This window comes from Echinops telfairi, unplaced genomic scaffold (genome assembly GCF_000313985.2).
Source record: "Echinops telfairi isolate 266 unplaced genomic scaffold, ASM31398v2 ScPeMD7_655;HRSCAF=1070, whole genome shotgun sequence".
NCBI lineage: Eukaryota > Metazoa > Chordata > Mammalia > Afrosoricida > Tenrecidae > Echinops > Echinops telfairi.
The window spans coordinates 31,125,052-31,139,759 of NW_022104553.1; the positions used below are offsets into that span (position 1 = coordinate 31,125,052).

The 14,708-nt window shown below is 49.9% G+C and overlaps 1 protein-coding gene and 1 long non-coding RNA gene across 2 annotated transcripts in view; both read right to left on the reverse strand.

Moving 5' to 3' along the window:
- Positions 1 to 14,708, reverse strand: part of DLL3 (delta like canonical Notch ligand 3) — a 61,555-nt gene that overhangs the window by 34,991 nt on the left and 11,856 nt on the right. The gene's annotated exons all lie outside the window — the stretch shown is intronic.
- Positions 11,622 to 11,943, reverse strand: LOC123521993. The gene is made up of 3 exons (XR_006680308.1): positions 11,921 to 11,943; positions 11,760 to 11,813; positions 11,622 to 11,651 (listed from the first exon to the last, which is right to left on the reverse strand). It is a non-coding gene; the product is annotated as an uncharacterized LOC123521993 (long non-coding RNA).

Genomic DNA, 14,708 nt, shown 5'->3' on the forward strand with positions numbered 1-14,708 from the left:
GTGTGTGTGTGTGTGTGTGTGTGTGTGTGTGTGTGTGATCAAGAATACTTGAATTTTGTCAGTGGCCTTGTCAGAATCTATGAAGATGATCCTCAGGTTGCTTCTATCTCCATCACGCCGATGGATTCTATTTCAAGAGTTCCTAATAATGCATGTTCCCGGCATTCTTGAAATAATCCTTGGTTGGCATTGAGATGTAATTCTTTGAAGATGTCAGACTCCTTGGGTTCAAATCCTTGTTCGGCATCTGTGTGCCTCTTGAGCATATTCGCCATTCTATCTGCCTCTTAAGTTTATCCCAAACCTCTCTCCATTTCTTTTATATCCTTATGAGTAATGGAATCATATGGAGGTTCAACCAAAAGGTTTTTGAGATGCACCAAAGAATCCATAGTATGTGGACCAACACACAGCCTTAGAATTGGTGAATTCATATTCATTGTAGGAATATTCATTTGTAATGAATGTGTGCATTGCCTTTTTAAGTATTCTGTCTTTAAGAGTACCTCTATTTGCAAACTTGGTTGTTACTGGTTTACCATTTAAAAGACTACGCATTTCTTAAGAAGGGGCATCAATGAGGTGTGACCAGAGTATTAGGAGGAGGCTCCTGTTTAAAAGAAGTTAGGACTCACTGACTGGTATAGTAGCCTCTGGAAGCTCTGGTTGAGTACAGAGAAATGTCTCCAGTATAAATTTGACCATCTCGCTGTCTCAGACAAAGACTGTATTCTTAAGAATAAAATAGAACAAGTATAGAATAACGATCTTATATGTTTCTCATTTTTAATTTCAGCTTTCAAAAATGAAAAAAATTAAAATTATATTGGGGGCTCGCACAACTCTTATCACAATCCCTACATCCATCCATTGTATGTCAAGCACATTTGCACATTTGTTGCCCTCATCATTCCCAAAACATTTGCTTTCTACTTGAGCCCTTGGTATCAGCTCCTAATTTTTCCCCTCCTTCCCCCACGAACCCTTGATGATTTATAAATTATTTTATTTTGTCATATCTTGCACTGTCCAATGTGTCCCTTCACCCTCTTTTCTGTTTTCCATCCCCCATGGAAGAGGTTATATGTAGATCCTTATAATCGGTTCCCCCTTTGCACCCCACCTTCCCTCCACCCTCCTGGTATCGCCACTCTCACCACTGGCCTTGAAGGGATCATCCGTCCTGGATTCCCTGTGTTTCCAGTTCCTATCTGTACCAGTGTACATCCTCTGGTCTAGCCAGATTTGTAAGGTAGAATTGGGATCATGATAGTGGCGGGAGGAAGCATTTAAGAACTAGAGGAAAGTTGTATGTAATGAATTTTAATTGCTCCAAAATACAATATGTATTTTTTTTAAATATAGCACTTTAAATCTAAAATTAAAAAAAAATTTTTTTAATGAGAATTCTTTGTCAGCTAAAAGAATGATGGAATGATTCCTGTCTTCTCCTCCCTGCCACCAAGGTATTCCCATCCTGTTACTGAGGAAGCTGTACTCCTTGAAAATCTGTGTTGTAAATCTGAACCTCTATTTTGAGACTAGGACCCTTGGTGGCAGCTCGGGCACTGGACGTGGGTTTACAACTGCACAGGGGTCCTGGTGGTGCAGTGGGCTGCAGATTGCATTGCTAACCACATGGTCAGTAGTTCAAACCCACCAGCCACGCCAAGGGAGGAAGCTGAGGCTGTCTGCTCCTGTGAAGATTTACAGCCTTGGAAACCCACAGGGCGGTTCCCCTCTGTGCTACAGGGTCAGAAACGAGTCAGAAGTGACTGGTGGCGTCTCCTGAATGTGGCGCCCTGGTGGCCTAGTGGGTAACACACTGGACAGTCGGTTGACAGTGAGGTTTTTAAATTTTGTTTCATGCTTGGGATGATAACCCCATTGGGAATGGGTTGTCTTTTTTTATGTTCCTGGGGTGGGATTAGTGTAGATTATGCCTTGAGATAGAAGAGAGATTCAACAAGCAAACAAAAATCGGGGGAGGAGAAATGCCATTCCACATGAAGACCACGTAAGAGCAGAGGCCCCAAAGAGACAGGGAACCTTCTTCAGGGCCAACCGAGCAAGCTTTCCCCCAGAGCCAGCACCCTGAATTCAAACTTCTAGCCTCGGAAACTGTGAGAAAAGAAATCGGTGTTTGTGAACGAGATTCCTGTGATAGCAACACTAGAGAAATGAGACACATAGCTACTGCTTTCTGTAAGGAAGAGGGAGGGAAATACCTCCGAGTCTCCAGAAATGAATTGGTCACAAGGGGCAATGCGAGCCAACACCAGGGAAGAGTCATTTCATTCTTAAAGGAGACACAACTTGCAAGTCAGGAATGCCACTGCAGTAAATCTGTGTGCTCCCTTGTCCTTGTGGAGCTCAGAGTCCTGGTGGTATAGTGGTTACGAGTTGGGCTGCTAGCTGCAAGGTCTGCAGTTCGAAACCACCAGTTGCTCTGCAGGAGAAAGACTGTACTCTCTACTCCCATAAAAAGTTAGTCTCGAAGGGTCACAAGGAAGAGACAGAGTGCCGTATACCACCGATGAAATATACAACTTTCCTTTAGTTTTTAATGCTTCCTGCCCCCCACTATCAATTCTACCTTACAAATTCAGCTAGACGAGAGGATGTACACAGGTACAGATCAGAGCTGGAAACACAGGGAATCCAGGACAGATTGAGGACCAATAATGAGAGTAGAGATACCGGGAGGGGAAGGGGAAGGTGGAGGAGAAAGGGAAACCGATCACAATGATCTATGTATAACCCCCTCCCTGGGGGACAGACAGAAAAGTGGGAGATATTGGACAGTGTAAGGCATGAAAAATAATTTACAAATTATCAAGGGTTTGTGAGGAAGGGAGGGGAAAAAATGAGCTGATACCAAGGGCTCAAGTAGAAAATGTTTTGAGAACGATGATGGCAACAAATGTACAAATGTGCTTGACACAATGAATGTATGTATGGATTGTGATAAGAATTGTATGAGCCCCCAATAAAATGATTTTTTTTAAAAAGACCCTCAACCATTACTAAGAAGACATTTAAAATATATATACAACTTTCCTCTAGTTCTTTAATGCTTCCCTCCACTGTCATGACCCCAATTTTACCTTACAACTCCTGCTAGACCAGAGCATGTACACTGGTATCAACAGAGCTCAAAACACGGAATCGAAGATAGGTAAGCCAATAATGAGAGTAGCAATACCAGTAGGGGAAGGGGAAGGTGGGAGAACTGATCGCAATGATTGACATATGACATGCCCCCCCAGGGGAGGCATACAACAGAAAAGTGGGTGAAGGGAGACAGTAGTTCGGTGTAAAACATGAAAAAATAATTCATAAATTCCTAAGGGTTCATGAGAGAGGGAGGGAGGGAGAGAGAGGGGGGCGCAAAATGAAGAGCTGGTACAAAGGGCTTAAGTAGAAAATGTTTTGAAAATGATGGCAACATGTACAAATGTGCTTGATACGATGGATGGGTGGATGGATGGATGGTGATAAGAGTGGTAAGAGCCCCCAATAAAATGATTTTTTTTTTAAAGTTACAGTTTTGGAAACCCAGAGGCAGTTCTACCCCATCCTACAGAGTTGCTATGAGTTGGAACAGACTCGATGGCAGTTGGGTTCCTTGAGCTTAAGGAGCCCTGGTAGTGTAATGGGTTAAGCAGGAGGCCATTGACTGCCAAAGTCATGGATGCAAACCCCCCAGCCATTCAGTGCACAAGAGGAAGGTGAGACTGTGTCCCCCGTAAAGATCAGGTCTCGGGAACCTTACGGAGCCGTTCTGCTCTGAGCCTGAATGGACTCGACTGTGTTTGGTTGTGTTTGTTTTGTGAAGCTTGGCTTCTATTCTAAGAGAGAAAGTAGGCATGTTGGGGGCCGATCAGGCCCGAAGGCAGGGTTTTTCTGGGAAGAGCAGTGCAGCAGCCATTGTGCAGAGGGAAAGGTCAGGGGACAAGTCGGCTGGATCTGTTTTTTTGAGAGCATTGTGGGGCCACGGACCTGACGTGGCAGTCTTCCATGCTGAGATACGCAGGGTTGTTAGGTCCTGGGGCAGGGGACCGTCTCAGTGGCACCTAACAACTACATATCCCGTCATCATTTCCTTGTGTTCCATGGACCCATCTTGGGCGAGGTTGATCCATTTCATTCCTCTGTTTTGCTTATGAATAGCTTGTTAGCGGTTTGGGCCTGGGACCACCCGCACCAGTTTGCATTGAGTCGAGGGCGGCTGGCACACATTTCCTCCAGCTCCGTGAGGTTCCCAGCCAGGATGACGTCTCCAGTTTTCGAGCCCGTCGAGTTCACACCCAGCCCTGGTGTGGGTGTCTTTCCTAAAGGCATCTCTCCCAAGAAAGGCGAGCCTCTCTGTTGGGTATCACAGGAACCATAGAGACGTCCTGGAAGAGGCGTGTGTGTGACGGGCTTCATCCCTCACCCCCTAGCCCTGTCTCTCAGCAGCCATCATAGGAGACGTGCTACTTCCTCCTCTCGAATTCCTACCAGCATGTTCTTATCCACAGACAGGGCCAGCAGCATCTCCTGTGGACCCGCGTACTAGCTCTGTCTGACACAGCATTAGGCAGCCTCCCGATGCACGTGGAGCAGCACAAAGCGGGTTCCTATGAGGTGCAGGCCAGATGCACCCCCACTCTCCCACTACTTCTCGCCCTCACCTGCTAGACACAGACACTGGGTCCCGGCTCTCAGTCAGGGAGCCGAACTGCGCTTCACACGGGCAGAACGGTGTGTCTGAGTTCTCTCTCCAGGCTTCCTCCCCAGCACCCAAGTTCCTGTAAGCCTCTCCTATTAGCTGCCCACCCGATGTCCATGCCCCCCGCCCTTTCCCACCGGGGCCCCTTTGGAGCTGTCAGCTGCAGCAGGCAGGCCAGAATGCAGGGAGGCAAACGCTGTATGTATTGTCCTCATCACCAGTCCCCGACCGAGCCTAGCCCCAGCCACCCTCAGAAAAGGGCCTGACGACATTTCAGCCCTTCTCGTCATCTTGCTGCGGCTCCTGGGGTGGAGAGAGAAGAGAGGTGACGTTAAAAACTAGCAGTGCCGTCAGTGGCCCCATAAAAATAACAGCTGTCAAGAAAACTTTCACCATCCCACCACCGTTAACACGGTAATCATGTAGCTGTACACAGGCATTCTGTTTATAATGATGGATCATACAATTGTGACTTTTTAATTTTTAATTTAACAAGACATTATGGGTAACTTTACATGTCTATAAATAATTCTGCATTATAATTTTTAAAATAATAATGGCCGTATATGACTTGCTCGGTGCCACCTACTGCCTCAGTCCTGGACATGAATTCCAGTGCCCAGGGGTCACCTTGCAGTTCCTCAGATGCACAGCGCATGCTCCTACCACACTGCTGCTGCTCCTCCCTGGACTGCTGCTCCCCAAGTAGCTGCAGGGCTCAAGCCCTAACTTCCTGTAACAGGTTCAAATGTCACCTCAATGAGGCCTTTCTTGACCACCCAGGTAAAAATGACCACAAGAAATCTACGAATCCCAGCACTTTTTACTCCAGCTTTGTTCAGCGTGACGATGCCTTCTCGTGTACTTCTAGATCTCCACCTGTTTGCCCCAAAAAAGGGTCAGCAGGAGTCTGGTCTGTTCTGGGTCCCCAAGGCCTAGAACAGATTCTAGTCCAGAGTAGGTGCCCCACAAATATTTGCGACTTAAGAAATCATTGAGGAAAAGGATAATGTCGTCTCCAGTTCACAGAGGAGGAGACTGAGGCACAGAGAGGTGAAGACCCAAGTCACAGAGCCAGTAATGGGCAGGGCTAAGATCTGGACCCTGGTCGTCCTGCTTCACCATGACAAGTTTTCAGATCTGTAACCGAGTGCTTGTTCTTGCCTGCCCAGCACCCCGCGCCCCTTCTCTCAGTGTGTCTCAGGGGCTGCCAACTCCAACCTCAGCTCCAGGCGTAGACACAGGGATCCAGGCTAACCATATCCCCTTGGGGCCTTAGTGATGGGTCTGGGGTGGACATGTGACCTAATTCTGGCCAATGAGAATCTTGTGCAGGGCATGTGCCCCCCGCCCCCCCACCCCCCCGCAGGGGGAGCCTGTCTAAGAATAAAGGCAGCCAAGGAAAAAGCAGACCCCAAAAGTAAGAGAAAATCATTCGCCAAGACAGCCATGTAGTGCCTGGATCCAGCTATGCCTGAAGCCTATTTGCATATTTACTCATACAAGCCTTTTTTTTCCCCCTGCCCCCGAAGCCATTTTGGCAGGAGAAAGATGGGGCTTTCTGAAGAGTTACCATCTTGGAAACTCCAGGGGCAGTTCCACCTTGTCTATAGGGTCTCAGTGAGTTTGTTTTTTGGAGTTTTAAGCCATTTTGAGCTGGGTTTTCTCCTTTCAATCAAGAGAGGCCTAACTTATTCCAAGTAAACTAATTATTACATTAGGAATCCCTTAGCACACAACACCTAACCTCACTGCGAGTCAGCCTTATGTGACTAGTGGATTGGGATTTAAACCATCCCACTGTCATCCGGGGAGCAGGATGTGTAACCACCGTGAATTCTACATATTGGGAGGTAAGGGACACTGCTCTTTCCTGCCCCACCCGTCCCCTGCCGACTAGCTGCTAAAAAAGGCACCAATTAAGAGTCTCTTTAAAAAATTAAAAAAACCTCATTGCCATCCAGTCAATGCCGACTCATAGCGACCCTATAGGACAAGGTAGAACTGCCCCTATGGGTTTCTGTACTGTAACTCTTTACAGGAGTAGAAAGCTTTGTCCCTCAGAAGAGCCTGGTCATTTTGAACTGCCGACTCATCGCAGTTAGCGGCATAAACACACCACCACCAGGGTTCTGTGTGTGAGCTGAGAGTCTGGCACGTCATAGACATGTCAGATAATAAAACACACAGCCCAAAAAAACAAACAAACAAAAAAAACCACACAGCCCTTGTCTGATCTTGAATCTATAAACTAACTGTAAAAAGATATTTTGAGATATTAGGGTGGATACCTAGAATCAATACCAAACTAAACTCACTACCATTGAGCCGATGCGGACTGATAGCAACCACCCTGTGGGTTTCTGAGACGGGAACCATTTAAGGCCCATCTTTCTTCTGAGCACTTAGTAAGACTTAAAAAAAAGGAGGGAGGGGAAAAATGAGGACCTGATGCCGGGGGCTTAAGTGGAGAGGAAATGTTGTTTTGAGAATGAGGGCAATGAATGTACAAATGCGCTTTACACAATTGATGTATGTGTGGATTGTGATAAGAGTTGTATGAGCCCCTAATAAATTTTTTTTAAAGGGGAGGGGGAATAAAAAATTAAATTAATTTTTTTAAAAAGACAAAAAAATAAACAGTTTGGGATGTGATAATGATTTTGCTCTTATTTTTAAAATGCATCCGTTGGAGACGCAAACTGAAATGTTTACAGGTGAAGACGCATGAGGCCCCGAATCAACTTTAGAATCCTACGGTAGGGTGGTGGAGGGCAGGACGGGAAGATCATTAATGAAACTAATTATTTGAGCAGGAGCCCTGGTGGAGTGGTGGTTACCCGTTTGGCTGTGATCTGCAAGGTTAGTAGTTCAATGCCACCAGCTGGCTCCTCGAGAAAAAGTCAAGGCTATCTACTCCCGTACAGAGTTACAGTCTCAAACTCCCAGGGGTCATTCTCCCTGGGGTCACTCTGAGTCCGCACTGATGGCAGTGAGCGACAGGAGCAAGGTACACAGGCCACGTTTTTCTCTCCATCATTGTCTGAAAACAGTCCCACTGGGTTTCTGGAAGGTAAGATGCCCGAGAGGAGGAAGAGCCACAAAGCAAACGGAACAGCATCTGCACGCCCATGTTCACGGCCGCACCGTTCACAAGAAGAGGCTTGAAAGAGCCCAAATGACCAGTCGGGCTGCTACATGCCAAACTGCCTTTGAAAACGTAAAGGCGCTAGAATTCACTAACCAACCTATGATGGCAGAAAGCTGCCTAGTGGGCATCCCAGTTGGAGAAGACGGCGTGAGATGACCAAGGCTCCCGAGGAAAGTTTTGGGGGGATGGACATGCTCATTATGCCTGGTGAGGGGGAGGATGTCACAGGTGTGTGCAAACAGATCGGGGAGCGGTGAGTCTGCATTGCCTTGCTGGCCGGGAGTGCAGACAGAAGTCCTAACGCATCCATTTGTGCATTTTGAACCCGTATGGTTTCTGAGACATCACTTGGACCTGGATAAAATTAAGACCAAATGTAAACTGCTCTAGAGGGGTAAGCGCCATAGCACGAGCAGACATCTGCACTCCCGTGTTCTTGGCAGCTCCGTTCCCAGCGGCAAGAAGTCAGAAACAGCCCAAATGACCAGTGGGGCTGCTAACTGACAGGTCAGCAGTTCACAACCACCAGCTGCTGTTCGAGAGCAAGATAAGGCTTTCTACCCCCGTAAAGAGTTGCAGTCCTGGCAACCCACCTGGGCCGTGCTACCCTGTCCTCTAGGGTGGCTAGGAGTTGGCATGGACTCAGTGGCAGTGGCAGGGCAGTGACGTCTGCTTTGGCAGTGCCCCTGTGGGTGGTTCCAGCGCCCCTCCCCAGGGTGGCGGTGGGATTGCCAGCTTTGGGAAGCATTGCTCTACGTGGTCTACGTCCTAGAGAAAGGAAAGCCAGTGACGGGAATAGAAGGAGGCACACCATGGTCCTCGTAGCCTCTGGACAAGTGCCAAGAGGATGGGAACCACCGCGTGCCTGACAAAGAGATGGACAGACAAGCCCTGACAGCACCTACACAGTGGGACACACGGGCTAATAAGTAAAGGTGAATCCCACTGCCATGGAGTCCATGCCGACTCATAGCGACCCTATAGGACAGGGTAGAACTGCCCCTGTCACTCTTCCAGGAGCAGGAAAACCACGTGTTTCTCACGTGGAGCCACTGGTGGTTTCAAAGTGCTGGCTTGGCTGTTAGTAGCAAACATATACCCCACTACACCATCAGGAGGACATCAAACCAAAAAACCAAACACACTGCTAGCTGGCTTCAAGTCCGTTCTGATTCATGGGGACCCTCTAGGACACAGTAGCACTGCCCCCTCTGAGTGTCTGAGACGGCAACAACTCTTTGTGGGAGTAGAAAGCCTCGTCTTTCTCCCGTGGAACACCTGGTGGTTTCAAACTTCTGACCTGGCTGTGAGCAGCCCTACCTCACTAGGCCACTTGGAGGACATTAGGTGGCATGAAATAAGCCAATCACAAAGAGCAAACATTATACGAGACTATTTCTATTAAAAGCCAAGGAAAAGCTAGCACAGAGAAAGAAACCTTTGATGGCTACCAGGGACAGGAAAGGGCAGTGGGGGATCACACACTGGCAAGGAGACAGGCATAAACTTGTACGACGGGAAGGCGGGATACAATAAGAGGAAGATCAGCATAGCATGACCAACCCAGAGAGTAAAAGGCAACCGTGGGGAATACGATTACTTCCTGCACTTCCTGCAGGAACGCACGGTTGTGGACACATCGGTAGATGTGCAAGCAGAACGGGTGTTTTCTTTTTTATTGGTTGGTTTCGTTAAGTTTTATTGGCTTACTCATTCACATAGCATACAGTCATTAGTTCAGTCCTATTAAGAAAAGACGCACAATCAGCCCCACAGTCCATTTTAGAACATTTTCCTCGTTCCTGTCCTCATTGTTAATAGCTCCTCTGCCATACCCCAAGAAGTCATTAATCCAGTTGCTGTCTTGCTAGGGTTACCTCTCCCGGATTTTATAGACAGAAAACCACAGCCCCATAACATCCCCCCCAAAAAAACCCAATAAAAAGAGCAAAAAAAAACCTCAAATCAGAAAGAAAGCAAGAAATATTAAAAACTAGAACAAATTTCCAAAGAGTCAAAGGGGAGATCAAATGATAAGGTGTTAAATTTGAATCTAACTTGAGAATGACGAGGGCAAGGAATGTACAAATGTGCTTTACACAATTGATGTATGTGTGGATTGTGATAAGAGATGTATGAGCCCCCAATAAAATGATTAAAAGAAAAGAGGAGCTGATACCTTGGTATCAAATAGAAAAATGGTTAGAAAATAATGATGTCAACAGCTGTACAAACATGTTTGATACACTTGATGTGTGGAATATTATAAGAACTGTAAGAGGCCCCAATAAAATGAACTAAAAAAAATAATAATGGATAAAGGAAGCTATTAAAGACCAAAAATAAGGGGGGAGGGGGTGGAACCTACCTGCGTCTGCCATCATCCACTCTCCAGTGTGCTCTACTCTGCATGGTCGCCAGGCCGTTCACATCCCTGGTCTGTGCTCCCCGGGGAGGCACCGGAGGCTTCATCCACATGGGCTTCCTCTTCACTTTCTTTTCTTTTCTTTTTTTTTAACTGGGACAACGTTAAAATGGGTCAAAGGGGGGGGGGTGTCAAATGACAAGATACTACTTTTTAACCTATCTACATCTGCTGTCATCGACTTTTCAGTGTTCTGTCTGATAGCAAGGGTATTCGCATCCCTGGGCTATGGTCAGAGGGGATTCACTGGAGGCTCAATCCATGTGGGGACCCTGCAAATGGATTTTGGGCTCCTTCTGCAAAATGGCTTGAACAGATGTGTTCTGACAAGAGTCATACATAGAAATAGAACTTCGTGAAATATTCTTACGTTGACGTAGAAAGCGAAACTCTCAATAATGATCCTGCCATGAGAAAGTCATCTCTTTTTATAATGGTCACAGACAAACACACATGTACATTTGCACATATTTCCTCAGTGTAATGGGTTTCACATTGGGTTGCTAACGTCAAGGTCAGCAGTTCAAACCCACCAGCCGCTCTGAGAGAGAAAGATGAGGCTGGCTGTTCCCCCAAAAGATGTACTGCCTCAGAAGCCCTGGGGAACCAACAGGTCTACGCTGTCCGGTAGGGTGGGGCCCTGTGAGTCAGAATTGACTTGCTGGTAGTTGGTTTGGTGGTTGGCTGATTTTTAACACAACATTCTTGAAAGTTGGATTATGGGGACTTTTCTTTGCAAGGAGTCTTTTATCTTTCCTTTCAACAATCTATTCTCTCTCTCTTTTTTTTTTAGCTTAATAATTGCCATTTTATTTTGTACCTGGATCTTCCAGAACACTGGCGGGGAAGGGAGTCACTGAAAGGGCGCGGAGTGGTAGAGGAGTCTGTCAACATGGAGTGCTATTGATGGTCAGTCAGGATGCGTGGCAGCGCTCTGTGGCAGGGTAGAACTGCCCCGTGGGTTTTGTGGGCTGTAATCCTCATGGAGGAGACCAGCGAGCTTAGCGGCTAACGGCAAGGCCCTTGGAACCCACCCACCAGCCGCTCCGCAGGGACGCACCCACGTGCACGCGCCCTCACCTCACCTCCAGCTGGGCAGTTGCCTGACCTTTTCTTTATGGCCTCCTCGATGCTGCTCACAATTTTCTGCAACTTGCTGTCATCCACAAAACCATCGCCTTTCTGGGCACAAGGGCGGGCGGACAGAGACAGGTCTTCCCCCATCCCCTCAGAGCCCCGCTGCCCCGCCCTCCTTCCCTGTCTGGAACCCTGCCTCCATGAGTCACCTTCTTGGAATGGACCGCTGTGCCGTCCACAGACACTTCAAACTCCCCTGTAGCCTGGGCAGAAATGGTCTCCTCCTGGGAAAGGAAGAGGGGGGGCTGTGGGGGGAGGCTGAGAGACCCTTTCCCTAAGGGCCCTCCCCCCTCCGCTCAAGCATCTTCCAGTAAAGGCCCAACCCTCCTTACAAAGTGCAGGTGATCCGGGAACTGGTGCTCTAGACTCTTTTTCAGTAGAATGTACTGCGGAGAGATGCGGAGATGGGCATGGGTGAGGGGGGTAGCGAGAGGTTATCCCAGGCTTCCTCCCCCCCGTCCCCCCCCCCACGTCCAAAGCCCTCACTACTCACCCGAAGACCGTAGCTTCAGAGGCCACTGGAGACAGGACGGAGAGAAAGACATTAGGCATAAATCAGGGCCCTCCTCCGGGTATCCTCCCCCATGGGGAAGCCACAGTCCTCCTGCGGCCCCTTCAGTTCCCTGCCCTCACTCCTTTCATTCTCCCCCAGACCCCCACCCCCTCCCACCCCCGTTCCAACCATGGCCACCTCCTAGCTCCTCTCCCCACGCTCCAGGAGTCCTAGTCCAGGGCCTTGACACTGGCTGTTCCCTCTGTACCATGCTCCTTCCTCGTGTCCGCCCCGCCTTGGCTCAGCCCAGACTGTAACCTCCCCAGATGCCTTTCAGCCATAGCGCTGGTCCTGTACGATTTGTCCTCTTTACTGTTTATCGCCTGCGCTCCACACCGGAATAGCCACGCCGCCAAGGAGGACAAGGATCGGTCTTGTTTGTCCACTGCGGCTGTGTCCCACCACCTGGCACACCTTGCTGTTGGTGTGTTTGTTCCGGCTCCTCGTGACCCTGTCCACCACGGCACCAACCCTGCCCGGTCCTCGCTGCCTCCCCACCCTTCTTAGGAGCAAGCCCGTCGCTGCGGCCACTGTGTCGGTCCATCTCAAGACCCTTCCTCGTTTTCCTTGCCCCTTCGAGGCCAGGAGGGTGAGACTTTGTCTCGTGTACTCTAGCCATGTAATCAGCAGAGACCCTCTAGTTTCCCAAGCCGTGATGTCCTTCTGCAGGGACTGGGCACTCCTGACCGCACGCCCAAAGTCCTTGAGAGGAAGTCTTGCCAGCCTTGCTTCTTGGGAGGGATATTCTGGTCAGACAGCTGTGGTGGTTCTTCTGGCAGTCCACAATACGTTACATAGTCTTCGCCAGCACCCTCGTTCAAATGCATGGATTCTTCCTCGGCCTTCCTCAGTCAGGGTCCCACTTCCACGTGCGCAGGAAGCAACCGAGAATGCCGTGGCTTGGTAGGTGTTTGATGGGTAGGGGGGCTGTTGAGTGAGCTCAGGAATGAATTCCTGGAGAGGAAGAGAGGGGAGCAAAGGCAGAGAGAGGAAGAGGAGGAGGCAAGGCAGAGATAGCGCCAAAGAGTCACACAACTCCCTGGGGCCTATTGAGTTGGGGAGGGAGACTGAGGAGCGAAGGTGTGATGGGCTGGAACAGAGACCAGGGAAAGTGAGACAGGAGAGTGTTGAGGGCACACAGCACTTTTGAGACCAGGCTCCCCTGGCTGAATTCAGGCCTGAGCCTCAGGGGAAGTCCAGGAAGGGTCCTAGGGGTGTGAACTCCACACACCCTGAGGTCGGCGGATTCGAACAGCCTTCAGTCCTGGGCCACGCACAGGGTTCCTTGCTGCTTTGAATCCTTCTGGGGAGCTCCTCACTCAGCAGGCTCCTTCCAAGAATCACCTCCGCAGAAAGAGCAGCCCGGACACGCAGCCCCGCCCCGCCCCCAACTGCACTAACAGATGCCCATGATGGAGTCTGCAGTCGCTCTCCTCGCCAAGGGAGCCAGGGGCTGCCCTTAGCCACTCGGGTCTCAGTGCCAGTGGATGATATGATCCCATCAGACAGTGCGGGATAGAGTGGGGGGGGGGGTAGATGACGCGGAACACGTGGAACAAACTCCCAAATCACTGAAGAGAACAGAATGGCTGGCTAGACACCAGTGGGACCCCTGCCACCATGGCCCTCAGTCACCCTTCAAGTCTGGCTCTGACCTCCCCCCCACGTTGGGAGAATTGGGTACTTAAGATCAAAGGGCAGTACAGAGAGCTGATTGGGAGCAGTAATGGCAATGGGGAATCCGGGGAAGGACGGGGTGTGTGTGAGTGGAATCAGTAAGTGCGTCGAGGAGATGGCATGGCAGAGTGGAAAGCAGACTGTTTGAGCGAAACTGATGCTCTGCTCAGTAGACCCTCACCGAAATCCCACTGCAAAGCCTCCTGTTTTCAAACAAAGAAACGATGAATGCATGGAGCTACGCCAGCAGCCAAGCATCAATCACAGGGCTTAGGGTGAGGGGAGACTGGAACCCAGCTTTCCGGAACCTCATCGAGGTAGAGGGAACCATCGAGTTGCCAACCTACGGCGGGCCCTTCCCCTCCCCCACCCCAGACTTTCAGAGCCCCAGCGCCTGCCCCTCTTATCCAGGGGAGGAGGGGGACCGCCCCTCACCAATAGATGACTTGAACCAGGACTCTGTTGTCCATCTGTTGCCCAGCAAAGTTCTCGCTGGTGGAGGCGAAAGAGGTGTTGGAATTGGGCACGGCAACTACAACGGAGGTGCTCAGGACAGGCACTGGGGTATACCCAGGAGGGGCCTCAGTCAATCTGGGGGAGAGCATGTCCATTCTCGGCATGGGCTCCAGGGTGGAGCCCAGCATCTCAGTGGCCGAGGACGTGTGCGCTGGCAGCGGACCCAAGGTGGGCCCGGGTAGATTGGTGGCCGATGGGGTGGCTTTCTGACTCAGCGACCTCGAGGGGTCCTCCAGCGACAAAGCCGGCTTGGGAGCCGGTTCTGGGAGATAATCCAGCTTCTGGGCCTCGGTGGTCAGGAAGGGGTTCTGCACTGGGAGCTCCTCGGGGGCCGCTGCTGGCATCAAAGATGGGGCTGCGATTGCAGCCTGGACCGGGGTCAGGGTCTGGATTGGAGTCGGGGTCTGGATTGGAGTCAGGGTCCGGACTGGAGTGGGGATCCGGTTTGGGGTAGGGGTCCGGACCAGAGTTGGGGTCCGGCCCGGGGTCCCAGGGTGACCCAGGGTCAAGGGCTGGACTGGAGTTGGGGCCTGGA